This window comes from Panicum virgatum, chromosome 3K (genome assembly GCF_016808335.1).
Source record: "Panicum virgatum strain AP13 chromosome 3K, P.virgatum_v5, whole genome shotgun sequence".
Classification (NCBI taxonomy): domain Eukaryota; kingdom Viridiplantae; phylum Streptophyta; class Magnoliopsida; order Poales; family Poaceae; genus Panicum; species Panicum virgatum.
In genome coordinates this window covers 61,261,788-61,279,717 of record NC_053138.1, presented here as the reverse complement: position 1 = coordinate 61,279,717, position 17,930 = coordinate 61,261,788, and the positions used below count along the sequence as shown (strand labels likewise).

Here is a 17,930-nt window from a genome sequence, read left to right as displayed (position 1 = left end):
CGCCTTGTCATCTTTTACCTCATGCACTACCAATCATCCTTCATTAACGGCCGATTGGATTTTTCGACGAAAGATATTGCAATCATTAGTTGCATGAGAAAAAGTATTATGCCACTTGCAATATGCATGCTGCTTCAGCTCCTCAAGCGGCGGTATGACATGAGACAACTTGATGTTTCCGCTTCTAAGCAATTCATCAAATATACGATCACACTTAGAAACATCAAAAGTGAAACGAGCTTGTTCTTGCCGATTCTTTAGAATCGGCTTAAGCGATGAACAAGAACATGGCTTAGCATCTGATGGCCATATGAATTCAGCAACATAAGCTTCCTTTTTCTCATCGTCCGAATCAGATTTACAATCGACATGTATGGACCGATGAGTATTATGGGCATCTTTTGCGCTCTGGAGTCTAAATTCTAAACCCAAAACTTTCATGTGCAAATAATTAATAGTGTAGTACTCAAAGTCTTCGAATTCTTTTTTCAAATAAGAACACAAACCATCAAAAGCCAAATCAGCCAATTCCTTTTCAGAAAATGTTAAATTGAAACATCGGTTCTTTATATCTTTAAACCTTCGGAAGTAATCCGAAGCAGGCTCATCTTGGCCTTGCCTAATAGATGCCAAATCCGACAGTTTAGCTTCATTGTGCCCATTATAAAAACGATCATGAAACTTATGTTCCAACTGATTCCAAGATTGAATAGAATTCGGGGCCAATGAAGAAAACCAAGAAAAAACGGTTCCAGTCAAAGATAACGAAAACAAACGAATGTGCAAAGCCTCATGGAAACCAGCCTTTTCTAGTTGTAAGATATATTGGTCAATGTGCTCCCAAGGTGCTCTATTATCATCACCACTAAATTTCACAAAATCAGGAACACACCAACCAGCAGGAAAAGAAACTAAATCAAATTCAGCAGGATATGACTTTTGGTATAATATAGAATTACCTATATCCACACCGAATTTAGTTTTCATCGCACTAGCCGGATCCTCTTTTAACCTAGCGGGATCGGCTTTGCATCTACCACTCGTGGATGCTTGTGCTACAGAAGTAAGACGATGTTCTATAGGATTATCTTGTACCATCGTCTGAACCGAACTTATCGGTGCATGCCCCGCAGAATTTTCATGTACATTAACAAAAATCGGTTTATGTGGAGAGCCAGATTCTTGTGAAGGAGAAGGCTGCACACAATTTGTCATCTCATTGGTTCGGCTAAGGATTGCCGAGCAAAGAGTAGACGTGTTCGGTATAGATGTTACTGGGCTGACCACCATCGCACCGGTCTGACCGGTCTGTTGGACCGGTCTGACCGGTTCAGCCACATTCGGCTGTACCAGCTGCAATGGTGATGTTTTCCCTGCAAAATAGTTCGTCGGCATGCCATATAGTGGTTCTTGAACAGATGCTGGCGTAGCCGATGAATTAGCAGTTTGGAAAGCACAATTATCATCTACGGATTTGCCTTTTTTCATGATATCTATTTGATCTTTTAAATCATTCATGGGCTTATATATATCAGCAATTTTCTTATCCATAATAGATGATAATTGAATAAACAAGTCGGAAGATGAAGTGCTTACATTGCTTATTACCTCGACTTGCTTATTCTTGAGTGTGAAGGAGGGCATCACAAAGTCTTGAACCCTTGTGACCTGGCCTTACTGATTTTTCTTGAATCCCTTCAAGAATTGTGCTTTGAAGTGCTCCCTAACCACCAAGTAATCTTGGCGCTCCTCCTTGCTAAGTTCCTCGATAGATGTGGAGATGTTGCCTTCGTCGAGGTCGGTGATGACGCCCATCTTTTCTAGGGAGTAGATTAGATCGGTTTTGAATAACTAGATTAATCTTTCCCCAGCGAAGTCGCCAAAAAGTGTGTTGACGCAAAATCTGGTCACACACTCGAACGCGCTAGAACACGCAGCAAGATCATCAAAACGATCAACACCAGCAGCCTCCCTGCGCCGACCGGTTAGACCGGTATAGCGGACCGGTCAGACCGGTACTCCAGGAAGACGGCGAAGACCTAGAACCAAGAGCTCGGGAGCGACCCCGTCGGAGCTAATGGAGCTAGGGTTGCTCTGAGGTCGGCAGGCCACTCAGAACGCCATGGAGACGAGCGAAGAACAGCAGATGAGATTGGAAAAGTTAGGGTTTGGAGGTAAAAGGTAAAAGATAAATGTGTGAATCGATTGGGATTGTCCTCAATCGGCTGTGGCCCTTCGTATATATAGGGTGGGGAGGTCTGTACCCGTTAGGAGTCGGAACCCTATCAAATCCCGTGTCAAAATACAACTCTTAACTCAGATTGGACTTTTCGGACCGGTCTAACCGGTCTCTGGACCGGTCTGACCACTCTGGACCGGTCTGATCGGTCAGACCGGGGTGCCGGTCTTCCAGGAGGCATAACTCCCTCATCCGGACTCCGAATTGGACATTCTATATATGTATTTCGATCGTCTCGACGAGATCTACACAATGGTGCAGTCCAATTTGCAATTTGACAAACTTGTCTAGACTAGTCTGACCGGTTTAGAGGAGAGGTCTGCCCAAATTGTCCAGAAAACCTTCATCGTGCCAATTTTGAGTGTCAACAGTCTGGTTGTCTTGTGTCCTTCCTTCATCATCCTCTGTTGCTGACAGTGAGTGTTGATTGATGACATCAATTGCTCGATCTGGCAATGCCATCTCAATGAACTTATGCAGATTAGAACCTTCTGCAAATTCATTTTCTGTTGGCCTTCTTCTGGTGAACATCTCCAGCAATAGTATGCCAAAGCTGTATACATCACCTTGAGTTGAGGCATTATTTCCCTGTCCATACTCTGCAAATCAACAAATGTAAGGAACTCCATAAGTTTCACCGTAACAGCTAGATCAACCAAATGCTGGTAATAATAGAAATAAATTGTGTATATCTGTATGGTTATATTTGTGTAATGTTTTATCCAAAAGTATGCTCTTCTGAGTGAAGATCAGAATATTAGATGGCATTGGCATGCGCCTTTCCTCTTTAGTAATGTGTACCTTGTGAAAATGTATACAAAAACATGTTCATTTACGAAATATTAATTTTCGAAACAAAGTCGGGAAAAACATGCTGGAAGGAAACAATCATACAACAGAAAATAAAGAACAAACCTGGAGCAGCATAGCCAATTGTTCCCCTCAAAGCAGCCCAACTTGTTGACTGCTCTAATGTGCCGCTTGATTCCTCAAGCACAAACCTTGCAAGCCCAAAATCGCCTACTTGAGCAACCATGTTGTTGTCGAGGAGAACATTGGTGGGTTTGAGATCACAATGAATAATAGGAAATGGATTGTGGTGGTGCAGATAATCAACTGCAGATGCCACGTCGATGGCAATGCTTATTCTTTGGACAAGGTCTAGCACCCGGTTTTCACCTTCCCCCTCTGGATGCAAGTGCAACCATTCATGCAGATTTCTTTTGGCAGAAACTCATATATCAGAGCCTTGAAATCGTCACCCCGAAAGTCAGTGCTTGAGCAGACTGTGAGGACTTTCAAAAGGTTCCGATGCCTAACACACCTCATAGTCTCACATTCTGCATCAAAACTTTTGAAAGCCCCTCGTGTTTGGAGGTTGAACACCTTCACCGCAACAACTAACTGTTGATCATGGTTCATCATTGTTGCCTAGTACACTGAGCCAAAGCTTCCTACTCCAATAAGGTTCTCAGATGAGAATTCATTTGTTGCGTTCACTAATTCAGCATAAGTGACTCTCATACGTTGGTCACTGACTAGTGATTCTTGTGGTTTTTCTCTTCTTGACTTGCTTCTCCAATGTGTTAATGCAGACAACACAAACACTAAGATGACAAAAAGGATTCCAGCAACCATGGAGATCGTCAAGACTTTCTTTCGAGATAGCTTTTTGATTGGATTCTGAGAACAGATTGGCAGCTTCAATTGAGGAATACCCCCGCACAGGCCGTTATTTCCCACAATTGAGAGAGCTGTTGTGTTGAGGAATATTCCATCCTTTGGAACCTCACCCTCAAAGCTGTTGAAGGATAGATTCAAATTGGTAAGGCCTCTCATATTCCCAAGGAAATCTGGGATTCTTCCGGACAAATTATTGTAGGAGAGATCAACCACTGAGAGACCATTTAGCTGTCCTACTGATAGTGGAATTACACCATGAATTAAATTCTCAGATATATTGAGGAACTGTAAGCTCTGACAATTGCCAATGGATACAGGGATCTCTCCAGATATTCTGTTGCTGGAGTAATCAAGTTCCCCGAGATTTTTTAGGTTGCCTACTTCAGATGGTATACTACCAGTTAGCAAATTATGATCCAAGTGAACATAGTTAGATAAGGTCGAGATAAGAAAAAGTTCTTTTGGTATTGGACCAGTCAGTCTGTTATATGAAAGAGACAAGGATTGTAAGGACAATGGCTTAGACTTGATGGTATACCTCCACTGAGGGCATTACTATAAGAATCAAATAACGCAAGCATTGTTAAATTGTCAAATGTAACTGGGATGGACCCAGACAGATTATTATTTGATACTCCCTCCGTTCTTTTTTATTTGTCGCTGTTGACTTTTGACTCAATGTTTGACCATTCGTCTTATTCAAAGAAATCATGCAACTATGAAAGAACATGAATTATGCTTAAAGTATTTTTAATGATGAAACCAATGATGGTAAGAACAATTATAATTAAATAATTTTTTTTTGGCTTTTTACATCCGTGCCATTAGTTGAGACCCCCACCTTAGTTTTGCCACTAGTTCTGAATCCACCTCAGTTTGCCTTCGTCAATGTTTTGCTTTGCTCAGTTTTGCCATTCCGTCACGTTTGCCATCCATTTTTGGCGTTACTGACCGGTGGGTCCCTCACATTAGTCCGACAGGTGGGCCCAGCTTGCTTCATCCCTTCCCATCCCCAAATCCACCCGATCCCCACTCCCCCACCCCAGCCGCCGCCCCGCCCCGTGCTGGCCCAGACGCCGCCCCGCCCGTGAACCCCGATGCCGCCCCGCCCGTGCACGCGGCCGGCCGGAGAGGCCAGCCCCGCACCGTGAATCACCTCGCCGTCGAGCCACGCACCAGCTTCGGTGCCGCCGCACGCGTCCAGGGGAGGGGTGGGCCGCCGCACGCGTCCGTCAGCATTGGATCGGGTCGAACGCCATGACCACAGGTAACAATTCATATACTACTTCAGTGACTATGCATTGTATACTTAATTAATCATATTTGACTAAATTATTTTCAATATTTAGTTTGTCGAGGACTAGGCAACCCTTCTCCAACATGTGGGTGACAAGGGTGAAGCCCTGGGTCGATGGCTGGGACCAGGCAGAGGAGAACGTGGCGCTTGCGACCCCTGCACACATGGAGGCTTCGTACAGGGCGTACCTGAGCTGGTACCAGCCTCAGACTCGTTGCCGTTTGATATATGCTGACATGCAACCACAGCCGCATGTTGCGACAGCACAGGATGGCTACGCACGACATAGGGATGAGGCATTAGCTGGGGCGGTGAGTCAAAGTTATCATCGCTTTTCAAATACTTTGGATTACAGTGTTAATGTCTTTCTTTTTATTGCTTGCAGTTTGAAATGTGCAGGTTGATGGACGTAGATGCCAGGGCGAATTTGATGAGGATTCGAGCGGGATCTATGATGGATAGGAATGAGCAAGAGTCGGCATGGACCCGAGTTTCACAAAGAGCCCATTCCATGCTTGAAGCCTTTGGTAGCCGGACATCGTACGATGACTCGTACGGTTCGTCTCAAGCCTCGACCTCGTTTCCTTGTGGTCACACACAGCAGCAGCCTTCCCAAGCACCTTATTGGTCTCAGCAGCATTATCCAGGTACGTGAGGATACTTACTGACTTCCTACTTTGAAGCCAACAATTAATTCTCAGTCCATACAGGTGATGCACACCCACCTTATCAACCTCACGGAGGGACTCAGTTTAGTACCATGGCACCAGCTGCAGGGATGTCATTTCAACCAACACAGGCACCACCACGACCTTTCGGTAAACATATAGTCCATATCTTAATTTCAATTAATTATAGTATGAAGTCTAATTCCTTTTGTATTGACATATAGGATCACAACAGTTATATGATGCGGGACCTTCTTCGTATTACCCTACGGCGACAGCAGAAGGAACACAAAGTAAATACCTAATCCGTAGTCCGAATTTATCATGTTCTTCTTATTTATATGAATATTTTAAATAATTTGAACGGTTTACAGGATCGCACCACCAGCTTCCTGATATGGGTCATTCATCGTATCCACCACCAATAGGTACTTATGATGAATATGTACCCAAATATATGACTTATAAGACGATGATTAAGATATCTTAATTGCTACTGTATAGGGCCCACACAGGATACCTTTGAGGCGAACTTCGAAGATTGGAGTCGGTTATTTTCTACACCTAACCCGCAGGCCGATCCTACCTTCCAGACACCTGTGGCCACCGGACGTCCAGGTAGAGACGTAGGGCCTCCAGAGCGACACACCTACTCTACAGACCACGTCCACGCTCAGCGTAAAAGAGGTCGACATGGCCGGGGTGGCCGGGGTGGTTAGGAGGTGCTTCTAGCTGTTTCTGTATTTTTGATATGGACATGTCATCATGTTATACTTATTTCGTTCTCATACATCACCTATTTCGTTCTCATACATCACCTATTTCGTTCTCATTTGCGTATGTGTGTGAATTGCTAGCTTTTACTTTTCATATTCATGTTCTTTATTAATTGTTTTTATTTGTATCCATATCTAAAACACATCTAATGGGCCACTGCAATTTTGCGGGGGAGCCTGCCGCCCCCCTGCCGGGCGGCAAGTTATATTTTTCAAAAATATTTTTTTATAGAAATATATTTTCAATTTCACAATTTACAGTGGCGGCAGGAGGCCTGCCGCCCGGCAGGGGGGCGGCAGGCTCCCGCCAAGAGCCTCCGTGCAAATAAATTTTTTTTATTTACATATAAGTCCCTACCACCCTCCTGCAGGGCGGCAGGCCCCCTGCCGCCCCCTGGAGGGCGGTAGGGGTATAAAACTGTAAATTGTGAAATTGAAAATATATTTCTATAAAAAATATTTTTGAATAATATAAAAATAAAAAAGACGCCATCTAAAGAAGAAGAGGCCGCTAAGGCGCATTAGCTACACAAAGTCGATAACACCCCAACTACAGCTTGGCCCAATAAGCCTAACTCGCCGGCGGCCAGGCCGGCCGCCGGCGCTTCTGGGTCCCTCTTGCTTCGCCTCGGCTCTTCCTCCGGTGCAGCTTGTTCCCGGCGGCGGACTCCTCGAGAGTCGAGACACCGCTCCCCCACCTCCCCCTCAGTGGTTCTTCATCCTTGCCACCGAGCCAGGTCTCCCCGCGCAGCACACGCCGGAGATGAACCGAGCCTGGTCCGCGCCGTCTCCGTGCGGCTGCTTGCTCTGCCATTCCTCCCGCAACGAGTCCGCACCGGAGGTAAACGGCGGCTCCTCCCTTCACAACCTTAATTACTTGATGATTACTATGGGATATGATTCTGGCCCTAACATTTTCAAAATTTTACTTTGAAAAGGACCGGGCGTGCAGGGAAGCTTGGAGGATGTGAAACTGCAAAAGAGTGTGGCGTTATTTTTTACTAGCAGCTTGCAGTTGCAGCAGGACCTCTCTAGCACTGGAGTATGCAAGCCTGCAGGATGATCTTTCGCCACATCACTAAACTGATGGTATTACCAATTTTTTCGAAAGTTACCTGCTACGCCTTCAGGGCACACCTTCCATTTGGATGTGATTTGTCTGGACTCTGCAATCCTTATTTAAACATGGATCTCCAGCCTGCAAGATGAAAATTTCACGAGCATTTCTTGGATATTAAATGGTTTTCCTGTTTCCAGGAGAGAGGGGGGAAGAGAATAAAATAAGCCCAGCTTTTTATTTCTGAAGTATATAATAGGTCCCTTTGGATGGCTCTGATTAACACCGGGAAGCATTACAAGAGTTTGACAGTTGAAAGACACTACTTAAGGCTGATGTGATCAGACGTGGTTTGGATTATTTTGATAGACACAAAGCAGAAGTTTTTATGAGCATTTGACAAGCTGTGAGCCTCCACAAGTTTGCTAGCTTCTTGATTCTCTGCTCTTCTCATTCGCCTGTATTTGACCATGACCAGGCGACATCTTTGGTCTGGAGAAGCATTGGCCTCGGCCCTCAACATCCAGTTACCAGGAGCTGCAGTTGGAGCTTGTTATGAGATATCTCTGATGAGCAATCTGGAAAGGCAGAGCAATAGGTGACGGACTGTAAAAGCAACCAACTGAAGACTCCAGATGGCCTCTGAATGAAGACCAAAATGTCTTTTACTATGATTTTGGACCCTGCAATGAGCAACAGTACAATTTGAATCCTAAATAGATTGTGCAGCCATTCTGAAACTGAAAGCGAAAAGTTCAAATCATCTACATGAAATGTGGTAGCGGTGGCTGAAATCCTTGCCAGAACAACAATAAAACTTTATTCTGGAACAAGATGGAGCATTTTGTGAAACACTAGCCTGAATAGCAAGAGCCCATAGAAATCTCAGCCTGGATGTAGCAGACAGTAAGGCATCAGGACGTCATGCACTAGAAAATTCTTGGGACGTGTCAGTTGATTTTTCATGGTGCTCCTTTACCAGAGAGCTGGGGAGGTGCTTGTGAAACCTGTCTCTAATTGCTTGCAACTCTTTAAGAGCATCTCCGATCGGTGGACGATCTGCTGGTGTCTCATGTGAACAGAAAATTCCAACTTGCAGAATGGAGGCAATGCAGGAAATTCTCATATCTCTAATACTGCCAGAGTAAGAAATGCTTGCTTCTTTGTTTTCTGTCTCTGTTAGTAGCTGTTGGTCCACGATACTACTCACTCTGTCTGGAAACGCCATTTGAACGTACTTGTGGAGTCCAATGGCTTCTCCAAATTCACTGTCCATTGGACGTTTTCCAGTGAACATCTCCAGCAACAGTATTCCATAGCTGTAGACATCACCATGGGTGGAGACTTCATTGCCCAGTCCATACTCTGCCAACCAAAATGACATCTTTTTAAGAAAGTTATCTCTGAAGAATTTGATATGCTCCTTGAATGTTTTATGTTCAGTATAAAATTCATTTACAAAAACTACATTTAATAATATAATTTACAACAACAACAAAGCCTTTTAATAATATAATTTAGTTCCATGAAATTTTAGATTCAGCTCCTTCAGATTCTAAAAAGTTCAGTTATGCTGAGCTGTACATATCTACGTGAAGTAAAGTAGGCATTTCAGACTATATATATTGGAAGAAGATCAATTAGAAAATAGAAGCACACCTGGAGCTGCATAGCCAATCGATCCTCTCATTGATGCCCAACCACTTGACTGATTCGTGTCTTGATGTAGAAACCTTGCAAGCCCAAAATCACCAACATGAGCAACCATGTCACTGTCCAGTAGAATATTGCTTGGCTTAAGATCGCAGTGAATAATAGGTGTTGGCTTATACTGGTGAAGGTAATCAAGTGTGGATGCCACATCAATCGCAATGTGTAGCCTTCCAATCAAATCCAGTGCCTCATGTTCACCATCTTCCAGGATAGGTTGGTGCAGCCATTGGTCTAAATTTCCATTTGGTAGAAACTCATACACAAGGGCCTTGAATTCACGACCCTGAAAATCAATACTGGAGCAGACTGTCAAGATCTTCACAAGGTTACGATGTCGAGCACATCTTAAAGTCTCACATTCTGCAATAAAACTTCGAGTTGCGCCACGTTGCATGAGGTTGAGAACCTTAACAGCGACTGCCACATGCCTCCCATTGCCTCTCATTCTACCTTTGTAGACCGAACCAAAGCTCCCTGCTCCGATGAGGTTCTCGGATGAGAAACCATCTGTTGCATTGGCCAATTCAACATAAGATACTCTCACGTATTGGTGTTGCTCATCGATGGCTGGCCTTTGTAAGTTTTCTTTTGTTTTTTGGGTCTTTCTGTAGAAAGACAGTGCAAGTGCAAATATTGCGACGAAAAGAAATGCACTGCATACGGAGACTATTATGGCCACTTCCCGTGATGGCCTCTTGCTGCTGTGGATAGAGCAGGGTGGCAATTTCAGTTGAGGGATACCACCACAGAGGCCATCGTTTCCTGTGATAGAGATTGCAGTGGCATTGAGAAATACCCCGTCTTTTGGCACTCCACCTTGCAATTTGTTGAACGAGAGATTCAATGAAGAAAGCCCTGGTAGCTTGCCAAGTATTTCTGGGATTGTCCCAGATAAATTATTGTAGGAAAGATCAACCACCAAGAGGCCTCTTAGGTTTCCTAGGGACGTTGGAATCGTCCCTTGAAGCATGTTTACAGATACATTAAGATGTTCCAAGCTTTGACACTCTCCAATGGAGGCTGGAATTTCACCAGAAATTATATTATTAGATAAATCAATTTCATTGAGATTTTTGAGATTCCCCACTTCTGATGGGAAAGGCCCTGATAAGGAATTATGTGCGAGATTCATGGATTTCGACAGTGTTGATATGAAAAATAGTTCTTTGGGTATTGGACCAGAAAGATTGTTGTTAGAAAGATCCAATTTTTCTAAAGGACAGTTGCTGAGACTGGATGGTATAGCTCCTCTTATCGCATTATTACTCAGGATGAGGGTACTAAGTTTTGTAAGATTGCCCAGAGCTACAGGGATGGGCCCTGACAGCGCATTATTTGATAAAGATAACTTGTTCAACTTCTTGAGTTTGCTTAGAGATGCTGGAATGGTGGATGCTAGCATATTATATTCCATATCAAGTTCACTTAGGTTGATGAGGTTCCCTATTCCTTCTGGTATTGCTCCAGTTATCTTGTTGTCTCCTATGCTAAGAAGTTCCATTCGTGTGGAAAGATTACCAATGGAATTTGGTAGCACACCTTCGAGTTTGTTGGAACCCAAAACCAATCTCCTCATCTTGCTAGAATTGGTTAGACCAGCCAGGAAGCCCCAGTCAGCATCATTTCTTGATTCGAAGTTACTCCCTGCAAGCAACACCACGGAGAGGTTCTCTTGGTGAGTTCCCAAGCACTGGGGAATTGTGCCTGACATGAAGGTGGTTACTATTTCAATGACTTGAAGCATGGAGGCATTGCATATGGATGATGGGAGCGAACCCTGAAATTGATTGATTGATGCAAATAGTAATTTTAGACTTGGTAACTTGCTACCCATATCAGGTGGAAAATCCCCAGTGAAATTGTTGAAATCCAATAGCAGAAGTTCAAGAGAAGAGAGATTGAACATCGCATGAGGCAATGACCCTTCTAGCGCATTTTTGGATAGATAAAGTTCGGTGAGGTCATGGAGGTTTCCAATTGACTGTGGTACGGAACCTGAAAGATTGTTCACTGAGAGAGAAAGGATCTGAAGTAACTCAAGGTTTCCTAATGATTCTGGGATTTGACCCACTAGACTGTTATACTTGAGACTTAAGTAAACTAATGAAGAGAGGTTTCCTAACCAAGAAGGGATGTTTCCTGTGAGCTTGTTGCTCGCCAACTCAAGTATTTGGAGAGATGATAAGCCTTGGAGTGGTGGGATGTGTTCTAGGTTATTGTTGGGAATAGTAAGAACGGTCAATGCTGAGAGGTTTCCAAGTGAAGCAGGGATACTTCCATAAAACAGATTGTAGCCTAGATCTAGCTCGCCGAGACTGACAAGATTGCCTATCTCTGCTGGGATTTCCCCAGTCAAATTGTTGAATGTTAGATCGAGGTATCTGAGATTCACAAGGTTCCCTATACTGGAAGGTATGGTTCCTGTAAGTGCATTAGATTCAAGATGGAGTATTTGGAGATTATGCAGTGAGCCGAACTCTCCTGGTATCAGCCCCTGCAATTTGTTATCATTGATTGAAATATTGACAAGGTGGCTGCAGTTGGAGAGTGATGGTGGAATCTTCCCTTCAATGGAGTTGTAGCTAAGCTGCAGATCCTCAAGGTCATAGAGATTACGGAGCTCTGGCGGCAGGATCCCATGGAAGTGATTCGACGAAAGGTTGAGCAGCCTCAGGTACGTGAGGTTTCCCAGCGCAGGAGTGACGGTGCCAACAAGGTCGAGCTCACCGAGGTCCAACACCACCACACGGCCATGGCGCCTTCCCTTCAGGCCACACGACACGCCCTGCCACTGGCACATCGGCACAGACCGGTTGCCCCACGTCGCCAGAGCTCTCGATGGGTCACTCGAAACTTGTGACTTGAATGCCATGAGCGCGAGGTGATCGGAGGAATTGGAGGTGGATGCTGCATGAGCTGCGAGGAAGAGAGAGGTCTGTGTCATGCTTGTGGTGCAGCAAGCTAGAGAGACAAAGGCCAGCAAGAGATGCTCAAGGAACAGCACCATTATTGCTGTGTTGATTGGGGAAAGATTAGCTGGTCGTTTGTGCTTGTTTTAGTGCAAAGCAACCAGCCAGAGATCAGGCTACTTATATGGTTGGAGGCAGCAGACAGTTCAACAGATAAAGCAAAACAAAGCTTAAAAGACTCAAACAGAAGAAAGTTGCGGCAAGTAGATTTCCAGATGCCGCTTCACTGCCGGCTGGGTACGTCTTTTCTGTTCTGCCTCTGTTGTCATCAAGCCGTTGGAGGGATTCTCCAGGTGTCCTCGCCTATGTTGGAAAAAATCTCTAACCCTAAACATATTTTAGTAACATGTGCCCAGCATTGCTCCGAAAGTCCGGATACTACTGAAATTTGCAACCGAAGGCTGCTTAGTATTATTCCAGTTAGAATTTTTATTTTGTTGTTTTCACATTATCTCCTCAAAACTTTATGTTTCTTTGTTATTTCATAAGCATTAACATTTTTTTGAAAGGGCAAAGCATTAACACTTAGATTGCATCTTTTGGCAAAAGAAACCTAAGATAGCATCAAAATTAGGTATGCAACGACCTCTTACTGATCTAGGCCGGTACAACATGTTGCCACAGGTTTTTTTAAAAAAAATCTTGGTTCTGATCTGGTGAGTGAACAACTGTGCTCGTCTTCTTTGCGTTTGAGGCAAGTTGTTCAATGTCTTATGAAGTTGCTCAGAAATGGAGCAGCAGTTTAGTCGCCAAAGATCATTTTCAGTTCATCAATTAATACACGTTTGTTAGGAAAAACTAAAGATCATTTTCAGTTCATCAATTAATACACGTTTGTTAGGAAAAACTAGTCTATGTTTGGTTTTGGAACGCTGCTATACATATGAATGCTATGTGTGAATCAAGGAGAGTTATTAGCATTTAGCAGCATCACTTAGTCGCACACTGCTCCAACATTCATACGTGCAGCATTCTCTCTTGTTTTGATGCAAGTCTGTCATTGCCAACCGACCACTCAATCGATCAACAAAGTAGCTATTTCTAAACACAGGCGAGTGGTCATGGATCATTAATTTTTTAATATTATATATTATCCGTATGTCACTGTCATGTTGAGGAAGCAAAGGATACTGCCACTTTCAGTCAATTTAAACAGCCAGTTGCACTTTGATTTATGCATAATTTTTCGTAGTACATTTATGATCAATACATATATCTATTTTCCTTCAAAATTGATATATAATGTAACAAACTACCACTGCAAACTGTTGTTTATCATGGTTGTGAAACCGTGCATGTGTGTCAGTATGTCAAGGAATCGGCGATATATTCTCTTGTATCAGCTGAAGTGTCACCATAAAAATCAAAAACTCCAAGTTCGGCATAAGTAGTAGACCGATATGTCAATGTGAACTCAGCTGTTTGCTGTCTCTTTGTAAGAGCCAATTCAACTTGCTTTTGACAGTGCAAGGAAAATAGAAGATGGTGATGTGATGCAGTTGTTTTCTCGCACCTAATGGTTGATTCTTTTTCTTTCTGTTTGACGAAACAGGGCAGGGTCACTGTCCTTTATTGAAACAAAGTTCACAAAAGACACAGCTTCCTAAATGGCTATTCCCTTAGAGGCCAGCTACAGCTACCCAATGGTTAGTTTTGGTTTAAAGCTAACAGAGACTGGTTCATGGTGACTGACTAAATGAGAAAAGCTACTACTACCTCCGTTCTTTTTTATTTGACACCGTTGACTTTTAACTCAACCTTTGACCATTCGTCTTATTCAAAAAATTTATAATAACATGAATTATTCACTACAAAAAATCTAGTGATCCATGACGATTAAATTTCGTCAAAGATCACTGAAATACCGTCATAAAGCAGTATCTATGACAATCTCAAATAGCATCATGTATTGAGCGTTATAGATTATACCTCGTGACGTTTTTTTAAAAAAACGTCACATATTGCTTAATCCATGACGTTTTAAAACCGTCATAAAATATCCAGGGCCCCCGAAGCCCAACCCAAGCCCATATTTTGTGACAAAAGTAAATGTCACGAATTTAATTTCCACATCACATAATATCCACACAGGCGCTGATGTGGCGGATAAAGTGGCGCTGACTTGGCCGGTGTCATGGCGCTGATGATGTGGTCAATGATGTCAGATGACATCACGTAGCCCATTTGTGGCTGGGCCCAATCTAGACTAGACTATTAAAATGGGCCAAACATTTCTCAGCCCACCATTTATTACCAGCAATACACAGCCCATATAAAATTCAGCCCACCACTTAGCCCATAAATAAAAACAACAATTCCAGCCCAGAAATCAGAGAGTATATATTAGAGCCAATATCTCAAAGTACATCATGTCAAAAAAAATAATATCTCAGGTAAGTTAAGAAGCACATTGAATAGCTAGTTATTACACTCATGTTTTCATCTTTGCATCCAACTTCTCATCCATAATCTGCAACCAAAATAAAAATATACATCAGCACAAATATATATATAATACTCTAGGCAGTCCTGTCTTAAACGAAAATAAGAGCATGAACAGAACTATATATCAAATGTTGTTACTAATAACCACCAAGAATTAATATGTGAATCAGAAAGAGCTACAACTGAGCCACTGACAGCTACTGAGCTATTGCCACTTGCTACCAGGACTTCATGATCCACCAAGGAAAATAGTACTACCTAGTAAGAAGTAGTAATAGTAAGAATCAATCAAAGAAAATATGAGGTATCAATGTACATATAGGTTGCAGCGATAACTGACATAGGTAAACTTAAGTGATAAAATATACTAAATGAATCGTGCCTACTGAAATAAATAGGAATACAATTCAAGGAGCACGAACTGAGTACAGATGAGCTTCAGGCATCAATATGATTCACATAAAGCACAGCAGGTTGATTACTGCTACCATCCCAAATTGAACTTAACCATATAATCGCTGAGATGTGGTACTTGTACATAACTTTATCTAAAATTTGCTCAATAATCAGTTAAGGAGTAAGGCAATGATATCTTTGCTAAAAACCTACAATACAGCTATGTTGATCCAAATTTATTTCTACATTGAATCAATAAGGGAAACTTCTTGTAGGGGAAAGTTGGGCTTACCTCAACTAAAGTTTGCATATGGACATAATTGGAGAGCCATGCATCAGATTTCGCAGTATGTGTGAACATAAACTGTGCGTTCCTGCAAGAGAAGGGGAGTTCATTAACAAAAACTCACAAGACAGTGAGGCTTGTTGGTTTTAACTCATTGAACGACAAAAATTTAGGATCGATTTTTTCATAGAAGTCATGAAGACCATAGTTAATTCAAAATCTGTGTCTGGTCAGTCCATTCTTGTAAGACAGAAACAAGGTTATCTAAATAACAAATCTTTGTTACACGATTACACAAGATTCATGGAAAACATGTCTGATTAAAGGTTTTACCATTGCCTCTACAATCATGAAACAAAGATATTAGGGGCACCTGTCTTCACACAGGTAGTGAATTGTGATAAACTAAATTTGCTATAGGTAAGCAGAACATGAAAAGCATTGAAAGAAAAGCATTGTCTTTTCGTGTACCAAGATGGATTGTGTAAAGCAATCCATACACATAAACATAAACAAGGGACAAAGGGTAAAAGGAGGGGGAAGGGTATACAAAATACCTAACCGACCTGCCACTGATGTGTGCCTATCTGCGTGTCGTACTTCTTCGGCTTGGTGCCCACCCTGCCTCCGCTGCTCCTGTTAAGGAGTCCACAAAGACGCGCGTCAGTCGGCATCACCAGAAGAAAAGAGATTATCCACGGATTGGACATGAGCAAAAATAATTTGGGGAAGAATAGAGAGAAAAAAATTAGCCATCGATGCACAAGAGTAGAAAAGACGAAACAGAAAGCTCAATCCAAGGACAAGGGACTCCATTTGTGCTGGGAAGAGGTCGATCCAGCTCATTTCCTGAGGAGAAATATGCGCTCGTTGGAAGGAGGAGACACTACCTGATTTCCACGCATAGATGTGAGGAGACGAGCAGGTTGAAGAAAGATGTGATTTCCGCGCATCCGTCCGCCGCCTACGCGGACCGCACCCGCTGCCCGCCGCCGCCGCCGCAACCATCACCCGTGTGTCGCATCTGAAAGGTAGACGGCCAGGAGACTGCACACTGCGGCGCACCGCACCTCCAGGAGGTGCTCCTTCCCGTCACCCCCTGCCGACGCCGGCGCCGGTGCCATCCGTAGCCTCAGGGAGGACTGCATGGTGGGGAACTGGAGGGGGTGGGGGAGGCGAGGAGGGGCATGGCCGGAGGTGAAGCTGAGGAGAGGCGCGGCAGGACCGCCCGTGCTCACTCCCTTTCCACGGGCTGCTATGCTCCGGCACCATGTCCGCGAGCGGATCTGAAGACGACGACACCGCGGCGCACAGATCGCCGAGGGAGGCGACGATGGTGGAGCGTGTGTAGGAGCGGCCCGACTGCGGGTAGGGTCGAGCTGGAGCGGCGTGCGGCGAGCTGGTGCCGAGTGAAACTTTGATATTTGTGTAACTCATAATATTTTTGAGCTCGTATGAACCTCAAATTTAGACACAACCTTATATTTACCATAATAATAGAGAATACCAAGTTACATTACTAATTGTTATTCAAAAATTTGTTTTTCTATTCTCTAATTAGGTGTCAGAAAATAAGCATATGAAAAAGATACAAAAAGTAGCAATTTACATACAAATAGACGCTATCAAATGAAAGATTCTGATTTTAGAAAAATTTTAAAAAAAGAACAATCAAATTTGGATTTCGTATGACAGAGAAATACCTTTTACAAATTTTAATTCCGAATTAAAAGAAAAAGACAAACTACTCATGTGTTCTTCACGCATGTAAATAAATGAGAAAGTAAGTAAATATATAGGCTAATACCAAACTCCAGCACAAGTGAACGCGCAGCATAATGGGAGGGCGCTTGATTCTTACCTAGAAGACCCGGTTTCGATTCTTCTTTTATGCCTTTCACCGTGTTTTCCCCCTTCGCTGGCGTGCAGCCTGAAGCTGGGCTTGGTGCAGGAGAACGGGGTGGCCCAAAACAGCTTGGAGGAGAGATAGAGGAGGCCCGAAGGGCCAAACGACCACGACCCAGACACAAGTGAAAAATTAGCCCGGCCCTTGTTTTGTTCCAAATTTTTTACTACAACCTAAGAAAATGTTGTGGTGGGTCAGAATGGTTTCTCTAGGATAAAAATAATGAGCAATTTTATTGTGCTACAGAAATTTAAAAAACTGAAGAAAGCTGGATTTAACCTTAGATGCATACGTGAACTCAATATGAAATATTGATTCGTGGGCTCATGACTATTGGGCTGTGCACGTTCAGAGAAATTGGCCCAGCATATGGCCTATTTAGCATTTCTTTTTTCCTAGTATAGATCTTATCAAATTTGGAGTTCTAATTTACCGTGTAGTAATTTTACATGCTGCTAGAACTAGCTTGCATCTTGTGTTTAATTGTTTATGAAA

At 43.1% G+C, this 17,930-nt stretch overlaps 2 long non-coding RNA genes and 1 pseudogene across 6 annotated transcripts; 1 reads left to right on the top strand and 2 right to left on the bottom strand.

Annotated features, from left to right (window-relative positions):
- Positions 1-2,545: 2,545 nt before the first annotated feature.
- On the bottom strand, positions 2,546-5,161 carry LOC120701137 (annotated as a pseudogene).
- Positions 5,162-7,187: 2,026 nt separating this feature from the next.
- LOC120700082 lies at positions 7,188-13,914 on the top strand. The gene is made up of 2 exons (XR_005685778.1): positions 7,188-7,504; positions 7,602-13,914. It is a non-coding gene; the product is annotated as an uncharacterized LOC120700082 (long non-coding RNA).
- A 761-nt stretch (positions 13,915-14,675) lies between these two features.
- Positions 14,676-16,966, bottom strand: LOC120700081. 5 transcript variants are annotated; one of them, XR_005685775.1, is made up of 4 exons: positions 16,420-16,966; positions 16,096-16,165; positions 15,536-15,617; positions 14,676-14,872 (listed from the first exon to the last, which is right to left on the bottom strand). It is a non-coding gene; the product is annotated as an uncharacterized LOC120700081 (long non-coding RNA). The 5 variants fall into 5 exon arrangements; XR_005685777.1 differs by having other exon boundaries at positions 15,043-15,617; positions 16,420-16,936; XR_005685776.1 differs by lacking the exon at positions 14,676-14,872 and adding an exon at positions 14,923-15,105 and having other exon boundaries at positions 16,420-16,936.
- Positions 16,967-17,930: the final 964 nt, after the last annotated feature.